At 56.6% G+C, this 9,348-nt stretch overlaps 1 protein-coding gene across 1 annotated transcript in view; it reads left to right on the plus strand.

Annotated features, from left to right (window-relative positions):
* The first annotated feature begins 6,581 nt into the window (after window positions 1–6,581).
* The window catches only part of LOC116623761 (granulocyte-macrophage colony-stimulating factor receptor subunit alpha-like), a 28,841-nt gene continuing 26,074 nt past the window's right edge, over window positions 6,582–9,348 (plus strand). Inside the window, exon 1 of the mRNA XM_032391188.1 lies at window positions 6,582–6,858. The gene's annotated coding sequence lies outside the window, so the exon portion shown is untranslated. The remainder of the gene's footprint in view (window positions 6,859–9,348) is intronic.

The raw sequence follows: 9,348 nt of genomic DNA on the forward strand, positions 1-9,348 counted from the left end.
GGTTCCGACCAGCACTTCCCATGAGTCCTGTCCATCTGTCCGTCTGTAAGATCATGCACATGATGCAGGAAACCTGTTTCCCTTCCTTCATGTCTATGAAACACCATCACGCCTTCACACGTGGGGGCGTCCCTTCAGGCCAAGAATTGTCCGTGGAAAGTAAATGCTGCCCAGAGTCCTGAGGGACCAACCTGGCCTCCAGGATGACAGATGCCAGCCCAACGGAGGCCGACAGCAGAGGACAGGACCTCCACGTGGCAGGAGTACGGCTGGCCGCCCAAGGGGCCCATGCAGGAGTGTGAGGGGTAGAAGCACGGACGGCAGCATCAACGCACTTTGAAATTTTGCCCCGGAGCGGCCCAGATGGGACCAGAAGATTCTATGCACAGAAAACAAAAAGCCAGGTTTCTGTGAACAAAACTATCCACCGGCAAACAATGGATTCGGGAGAATCTAAATCACATTGTGAAGTAGAGACGTTTTATATTTAGCCTTTCCACTTTCTAGTTCCTGCTTTCCTTCCCCGTTCTCCCTCCCATGACGCCCTCCCCTCTAACCCTTAACTTCTATGAAAGAGTGACTTCCTGCATTTATGAGCGGTTGTGATATCAGTCATTATCACCTTAGTATGAATTGGCAGCCACCTTCCCAGGCTGGTTGCCTTTCATTGTCAGGTGTAAGGGCTGATGGTTTTGTGAGGTTTAAAAGAGTCTAAACTCGGCGGGGGGGGGGGGGGGTTGCTGGAGAGACTTCTTTTTTTCAGGAGACATTTTCAGTGTCCCTGGAATAACCCTGTAGGAAAGATCCGCTGGTGAAGTCCTCGACTGGAAGATGGGTGCAGTGTCAGGGCAGGATGAAGCTCCAGGAGAAGCAGTTCCAGGTGCAGAGGGACCCTAAGACCCCAATCCACACAGGATCCTGGAAATGGCTCTCTGTCTGGATGCTGGGGGTGGTCTCACCCCAGCTCTGGGTCCCACCCAGAGGACGCCCAAGAGGACTAGGAGTCCAGGAGGAAGACCTTCAGGGGGTCAGCAGGCTGTGAGGACCAGTCGCAACCTGGGGGTTAGATGGGCTCCTCCTTGGAGCCCTTTCTCCTTAGAGGCGGGGGCCACACCCGCTTCTGGGGAGAAAGCCTCCCTGAAGCGTGTTCTCCTGAGATAAACAGTCTGGAGTCACACTCGGCTTCCATGTGCTCACATTGTCAAGAACATCAGGGGAAGGCACGCAGCGGGGTGAGTAGCTGACAGATCAGGGGAACAGAGCTGGGGTGTACCCCATGTTCTTGCAGATGCATGAGAAAATGCCCCATGTATGAAAGCAAGCTCTCTGCCCATGGTGGGAGGAGTTCTCCAGGAAACATGAGAACTGAGCATACCCTGGGGGATCACAGGAGGCCAGGGAGGCGAGTGGGGGTGCTTTCCCTTGCACAGACAGGGGGAGAGGGGCCAGGAAAGCAGGGCAAGTGTTGGCCATGTGTAGGGGAGACGGGGACCCTGTGGAAGATAATCTGAGTCTAGATAATGTAGGCAGGGCAGCTGGGGTTTAGGCAGGGGTGTTTGGACAAGTTTCCAGGGTGCTCATAACAAAGCAGCACAAACCAGGGGGTGGGAGGGCTCAAAACATCCGGCATACGTCCTCCCCAGCTCTGGAGACCAGAAGCCTGAGATCGAGGCAGGGCGGCTGAGATCCAGGCGGGGCAGGACCGCTGAGATCCAGGCAGGGCAGGGCCAAGCTCCCTCCCAAGGCTCCAGGGGAGGGTCCTTCCTGCCTCCTCCAGCTTCTGGGTCTCCAGGTGTCCCTGGGTTTGTGGCCACATCCCTCCCGTCTCTGCCTCTGTCCTCACGTGGCTCCTCCTCTGTGTGTGTGTCTCCTCTTCTGTCTTATAGGAACACCTGTCCTTCGATTTAGGGTCACCCTGATCCAGGATGAGCTCATGTCAGATCCTTCACTTGATCACATCCCAAAGACCCTATTCCCAAATAAGGTCCCCTTCCCAGGTACAAGGGGCTAGAACATGGGCATATATTTTGTGGGGGAGAAAATCCCACCCACTACAGCCTTGTAATGAGGACTCCCTTCCCCACTGGGTGAGCCCCCAATGTCCCAATCTGTCCCCAACTGCACCTGTACCCCTTGTCCCCATGCACGGCCTCCAGATGAAAGGTGCCACTGCATTCAGAGTTTTCGTAGATGGCGAGATGGGGAGATGGGGGACCAGGAAAGCAATGTGGGGAGCAAGTCTGGGGGCCTCTCCTGTCCCTTCCGATTCACAGGCTGGGGACTTCAGAAATAAAACATTTGAAACCTGGGACCCATTGCTTTTAACGCCAATGGGTGAGGATGGGGAAACATTTCTGTGTGATGCTGTCACCGAGGGTGTGTGACATCATGGGGTCTGTCCCCAGTGCATTGTAGCCAAGAATGCACCGCTCAGCTTGTAACAGTGTAGCGACATCACTTGTGACAAATGTAACAAATGTACTGCCCAGAAGAAGATGTTCATAATCAGGGAAGTGCAAGAGGTGGTTGGGGAGGTCATGGGAACCCTGCATTTCCTGCTCAGTGTTTCTGGGAACCTGAAACTGCTTTAAAAAGAAAAAAAAAAAAAAAGAGGTCTAATAATAATAATATTGACAATAAAAGTCCCAGAAGGGAGAAGCAGGTGAAAAGCAGAAAATAAAGTGTCTCACGGTCATTCGAAGCAAAAAAATTGTCTCGGAAGATTCTGTCTTTTAGGTTTGGACGCACGGGACATAGGACAGAAAAGTGAGCTCGGAAAGTGTCATTTTTGGGTGGATCTCAGCGCAAATCGAGTCACTTCCAACGTGCACGGACACGTTCCCAGCTCTTGTGTCTCTGTCTCTCTGTGGAGACCCTGGCAGGCAGCGGAAGATTCTAGAATCCCACCCACCACTTGCTGCCGGCAGAAGTCCTATGTTGTGCGGCAGAGCCAGCTGACCAGTCGGATCTGAGGGTCTCGGGGACCCCCTCCCTCACGTGGAGCCCGGCCCAAAGTTAGTAACACCTGCTGCGTGTAGGGGCCACGCAGGGGACCCCGGTCCGTCCGAGGCGGCTGGGCAGGCGCAGGGGGGGAGACAGGATGTGGAGGCTCTGACTCACCATCCCCGTGTCTCAACAGCCCTGCTGTCCGAGTTCTCGTTGTGGGGCGGGACGCGGGGTCCTGCGGGGAGGCCTGTGTTTGCCTGGATGGCCTGGGCTGTCCCCACCCTGAGCTTCGGGACCCGGGGTTAGCACGAACGAAGCATGCGAACACAGCACGTGGGCCCCCCGCCCCAAAGCTCTGTCTCCCCGCACGGCTCCCAAGCAGTCCCCGTGAACCCCACAAGGGCTGTCACCTTGCTCGCACGTACTGGGGGACGTCCCCAGAGCCGTCACCGAAGTGCCAGGTACAGACGCGGCTGCAGACCTTCGCATCCCTCGGAATTCAACGTGTCCCGCGGTTCACGACTCCGGGGACGTCCACTGGGCTGGGCGTTGCGGGCATTCGGTCAGGTGAGCGTGAGCGAGTGTGTCGACTCTGCAAACAACGCTGGACGTTTCCCCTACAAAGATAACCTTTTCGAAGGCTCACGTACAGACCTGGGGGGCAAAGTTAAATTTGAAAAAGACCCCAACACCTCTTGCCACATACCCCGCGTCTTCATACATCGTGTCTAAAACCGGTAACAACGTGGTTCCCACCCAACCAACGTTGCTTCTCCACCTCTAACAAGGGTTCCGATTTGGGGGCACCTGCCGGGCTTGGCGGGTAGAGCACCTGAACGCTTGATCTCGGGGTCGTGGGTTCGAGCCCCACGCCGGGTGTCGAGATCACTCAAAAAACAAAAAAATAAAGGTACACGTTCCATGTAAGCAATGTGACATGATTTTTGGTGACCACCGAGAAGCTTAGTTTTTTAAAGAGCGCCTTAACGAGGTATCGCAGAGATAGAATGTTCTCCACGTGATTGAAACGTAAGGCATGACACCGTGTGATTTATGCAGACACCTGCGAGATCGTGTCCACGGTGCGGATGGTGAACACCTACGTCACCCCATCAATGCCACGCAGGACTCGGGACACACAGGTGACTCGTATACAACTGGATTGCGGCATCCACCCTGTGCATGGTGGAAAACCCACATATCACTTTTGACTCCCCCAAACACTTAATTAGGAGGAGCCTGCTCTTGGCTGTAAGGCTGACCAATAATAATGCGCAGCGTCCATTAACACAGTTTCATGTGTTCTGTGTATCATAGGCTGTGTTCTTAACAATAAAACAAGCCGGAGAAAATCAAATGGGGTGAAGAGCGTCATAAGGAAGAGAAAATACATTCGCAGTCCCGTCGTGTATTCATCAGAAAAAAAGAAAGAAAAAATCTGCACGTAAGTGGACCCAGGTATTTCAAACCCGCGTGGTGCGAGGGGTCGCCTGATTTCTGAACAATTAATAACTCTTACAACAGTTAGGGGAGGGCGCCTGGGTGGCTCAGTTGGTTAAGCGACTGCCTTCGGCTCAGGTCATGATCCTGGAGTCCCGGGATCGAGTCCCGCATCGGGCTCCCTGCTCGGCAGGGAGTCTGCTTCTCCCTCTGACCCTCCTCCTTCTCATGCTCTGTGTCTCTCATTCTCTCTCTCTCAGATAAATAAATAAAATCTTTAAAAAAAAAAAAAAAACAGTTAGGGGAGGTTTAAATAATTGTAAAGTGTTCTGGTTTGCCCATTCTGAGCCGGGGAGCATCGAGGTCACCCCCGCCAAGCACGCACCGTGCCCAGGGTCCGTATTCTGTGCCTTCTGGTCGTGTCTGAGGCATCAGATGGTTTTGCCAAAGGGGGTCCGTTCTCCTGGCCTCCATGCCGACCGACCAAGAGATGGCAAGCCGCCATCATTCCTCAATTATCCGCCGATGGTGGGCGTCAGCCATGCTTCCTTTTCCTGCTGCCAGCCCGTCCCCGTGGTCGCGACGTTCACGGCGAATTTGGGGGGTCGGGGTGGGTAAGACTCGACCACGTGACCCACTGCCCAGACTCTCCCACAAAGCTCAGAAGGACCCGCCAGCCTGCACCGTCCACCGTGCTCTGCATTCTTGACGGCTTGCTGTGTGTTCTAGAACCTTCCAGACCCGCACACCCCGAGGTCATCCCTGCCCCAAGGCTTTTGCACTGGTGCCTCCTATGCCCCCCGAATCTTCCGCGGGCTCCCTTGGTTCATCAATGCATCTGTTTGACCGTGTCCTACTGGGTAAGACCTAACGCATGTAGCCAGGAGGGCACAGCCCTGCTCCGGCAGATCCCCCGTTTCCTGCCTCGCTCCTGTGCATTCGGCGTCCCCACCGTCCCTGACAAGTTCCCTCCTCGTGGCCATGCTTTGCCCTGGAACGTCAACCCCGCGACAGCAAGCTCTTTGTCATCCCTTTCTCCATTCCCCCATCACCAACGCCGCGGAGGACACCAGACTCGGTGAGATCTGCCATCCGTATTTCTGGGATTTATAGAATAACAGGGTGGCTGAGGAGTCCAGACCCCCTTTCCTTCCTACCACGGGCAGTTCCCGACTGCCCATTCAGCTTTGCGGGCACCCGCGTGGGGCTCTTTCTTCCCCACAACCAGGGATCTGGCTGGAGAGGGCGCCATATTGAATCCACAGGCACGAGGCACTTTCCCTTTCAAATCAAAGCAAAGAGAGACCCTTCCCGCCAACACTCCTGCTTTTCTACAAACCTCCCACTTGCTTCTGGGTTTGGGAGTGAAAGAGTCACCTGCTCCTAGAGTAAACAGCAGGAGTGTAACTATTGCATAAGGCCATGGGGGATCACGTCACCCATCAAATGGTAACCCATTCCCTACCCAGGGACATGGTTTGGACTTTGTAGACCCCACGAAGACAAGGCGTTCCAGAGCATAGGCATCCCAAGAGCTGTCTTTCTAGCCACACACTCCCTTCACGTGGCATCTCTGGGATCTCTCTTGTCTACACCGCGGGATGAAATGGTCTTTGAGAAGAGCAAACAAGGCGATAGGCACATTTCATGAGAAAAGCCTCCAAAGGACACCATTTCTGAGGGAGGAGAAACCCAGGGAATGGTTGTCCCCATTCCCGAGAGCGCTGGGGGCATAATGACCCTGCTAGTATGAGGAAGCAACCACTTCCCGAGCTCTCCCACTGGATCCGTCCATCCAGGCTCCACGGAGGAGGGTGGTCAGAGAAGAAGGAAGGCACATGCTCCCGAAGTGGCAAGGAGCCGTCCCCTCAGAGCGGAAGCATTGGAGGCTTGCATCCCACCCGGGGGAGCCTCGGGGACACACGCCAGGACCAGAATCACGCACGACATCGAGCAGAGCTGAGTGCGTAGGAAGGGCTCGCCTTCCCGCGAGTGGAGGGGAGCGTATGCGAGCGCAGGCCCGGGGGCCAGAAGTCTCCAGAGCATGACCCAGAGCACACACACCCTGACCACCCCAGAGGGAAGAGGTGGGCAAGCGGCCAGAGACATTCTGCTGCAAAAAAAAGAGGAACCCCAAGATGCTGATAAAAGCAAGGGGCCGGCTTCGAGCTTGAGACAGACGGCGGGCTGTGTTGGAACGTTTCCTGTCCGGTGGGGCGATAACGCGGGCTGGCCGCTCATTGAGAAGGAGGACCCAGCGGATGGCAGATAAGGCATCTCTGCAAATGCTGACCTGAGCATGAATTGCGGGTGGGCGTCCGTATGCAGGAGGCTCTTGGCCAGGCTCTTTCTGCTGGTTCCCTGTGCCGTCCTGGGGACCGCGGCCTGCAGCGCTGCCAATCAACCGGGCAAGACAGCGCCTTCCAAACGTGCTGCAACGCTCCAAGAACGTTCTGGAAAGCTGGCTGACCAGTAAGTTGGACGTTTCTCACATCGGTAGGGCAGTGGCTTTGGCGTGATCCTACGGCAGGGCGGGATCGGGATGGGAGGGAAACGGGTGCGGGGCTCGGTGCGTCCCTCACGGAGCGGAGGTGGGGGGCGGAGGGCGAACTGGTGGGGGTGAGCATCCCCACGGCAGGAAGACGGGAACCCACGTCTTGGGGAAGCCGCCGTGTTGTGTTGCTTTATGAAACACAGAGTCGGTAGGGCGGGCGGCGTGTGCATGAATGGTCGCGGGGTCTGGCTAGTGTGTAGAAGGCATATTACTCCTGGGTACTCACACGCTATTTCCTCGGGGGTTAAGGATTCAGGTCACCGAGGGCCGGGCTTCGAAACTGACGGGTCCCAGAGCCGTGGTCCAGGCGGGGACGCGGGCTCTAGTCTGCCGGTCTGCACGGGGTGGACAAGCTGCCTTCCCCTTGCAGCTTCCCGGGGGCGGGGGTCCCCAGGAAGGGTGTGGCCTGGGGAGGACAGCACGGAGGCCACCCAGCTCCATCCCGAGCAAGGCGAGGCCGTGACGTGCAGCCGCCGGCAGCGATGGGCGAGCTCGCAAATTGTCCCTGCGGCAAATGTTGACAGCTCCGATCTGTCCACCTGGAAGCTGGAACCACTGAACCAAAGGGCAAAGGTGAGACCTACGTGGGGGGGGGGGGGGATTGCCGCCAGAGGCAAAGCGTTGTTCCCAACGGAGGAGACTCGCAGCGTCTCCGGGAAGGGGCCGGGTGCTATCTATAGCCGGCGGCCAGAGATTGGGGATAGATCGCTGAAACGCGGGAAAGAAAGCAGGCCAATGCCCAATTTAGGACTAAATACATCGAACCCCTTTTATTTCTGTTTGCATATTTTCCATAACCCCATGCATATTTGCATAACCCCAGATAATGACACTGGGGTTACTTCTGGAAACACCCTGGTGGCTTAGAAATACACAGCGAGATATTTTTCATTCAGATATGGGCTTAAGGTTTGCCTCAAACATCCCACGGGACGGAGGAAAGGAGGCAGGGAGGTACAGGGGACGAGTGAGGGGGCGCGATGACAACTGTCAGAGAGAATAGAGGGTCCCACCTCCCCCGTGCACCCTCCAAAAGTGCAGAGAACTCAGTGCAGACATGTCTCCAAACTCCTGCAGTCTGCACAAGGCTCAGGGAGAAGAGTTGTCTTATCAAGGATGGCCGTGGGCATGCACACCAAAAGAAAAAGGAATCTTATTTGTCCGTAAGACGTGCAGAAGAAACGGGGCGCCCAGAAGGGTTAATGGGCATGTCGTTGGGTCAACGCCATGAGAAGGGCAATTGGAGACTCTGTGAAAATGCCAAAGTCCCAGGCCTGGCGCTCAGCCACTCATATGTCCCGCGTGGGCCTCTCCACCTGCCCGTGCCCAGACGCCGCCACGTCCCTCCAGGGGATGCCGAGCCCCGGGGAAAATGCAGAAACACACACACTTGTTTTCCATGCCTCAGCGACAGTCTGCGTGTCATGGTTCTTGTCCGTCCCCCAGGAGAGCACCGAAGCTGATGAATGCAGCAATTTCAGGACAAATCAGGAGTTGGCAGAGGGGGCAGCTAATTCCCAGCAGGGGCCCGGGGTCCTGAGTTCTAATTCTGTCCACCCTGCTGGCTGCCCCAAGATGACAGGGGTGCATCCAGCCCTCCCCTGGCTCCCCCTGCAGGGTGGCCTGTCCCGAGGGTGGGTACTTACAGAGCCTCACACCTGCCCTCAGCTCCCGCCTCCGGAGTCACCAGGCATCCGTGCCAGGGTCCAGACAGGAGCCCCCACTCCTGGTCCCTGCATGCAACAGACAGTGGCCCCATCCTTCGGCCCTAGGACTCACAATGCAGACACAGCTGAGGGTGGGGACAGCCTGGAACACTCACCCAGCGTCAGCAGGCATTGCTTTCCTGGAGACTATGCTGTGGGAGTCGGCTCGGGCGGCCGTAACAAATAGCCCAGGTGGGGCGACTTCAATAATAGACATTTATTGATCCCGGTCCTGGAGGCTGGGAGTCTGAGATCCAGGTGAGACCGAGGCTGGGAGTCTGAGATCCAGGTGAGACCGAGGCTGGGAGTCTGAGATCCAGGTGAGACCGAGGCTGGGAGTCTGAGATCCAGGCGGGGCTGAGGCTGGGAGTGTGAGATCCAGGAGGGGCTGAGGCTGGGAGTCTGAGATCCAGGCAGGGCTGGAGGCTGGGAGTCTGAGATCCAGGTGAGCTGGAGGCTGGGAGTCTGAGATCCAGGTGAGATCGAGGCTGGGAGTCTGAGATCCAGGTGGGCTGGAGGCTGGGAGTCTGAGATCCAGGGGGGCTGGAGGCTGGGAGTCTGAGATCCAGGCGGGGCTGGAGGCTGGGAGTCTGAGATCCAGGCGGGGCTGAGGCTGGGAGTCTGAGATCCAGGTGAGACTGAGGCTGCGACTCTAAGATCCAGGGGGGCTGGAGGCTGGGAGTCTGAGATCCAGGCAGGGCT

Source organism: Phoca vitulina, unplaced genomic scaffold (genome assembly GCF_004348235.1).
Source record: "Phoca vitulina isolate PV1807 unplaced genomic scaffold, GSC_HSeal_1.0 scaffold60, whole genome shotgun sequence".
Taxonomy (NCBI): Eukaryota; Metazoa; Chordata; class Mammalia; order Carnivora; family Phocidae; genus Phoca; species Phoca vitulina.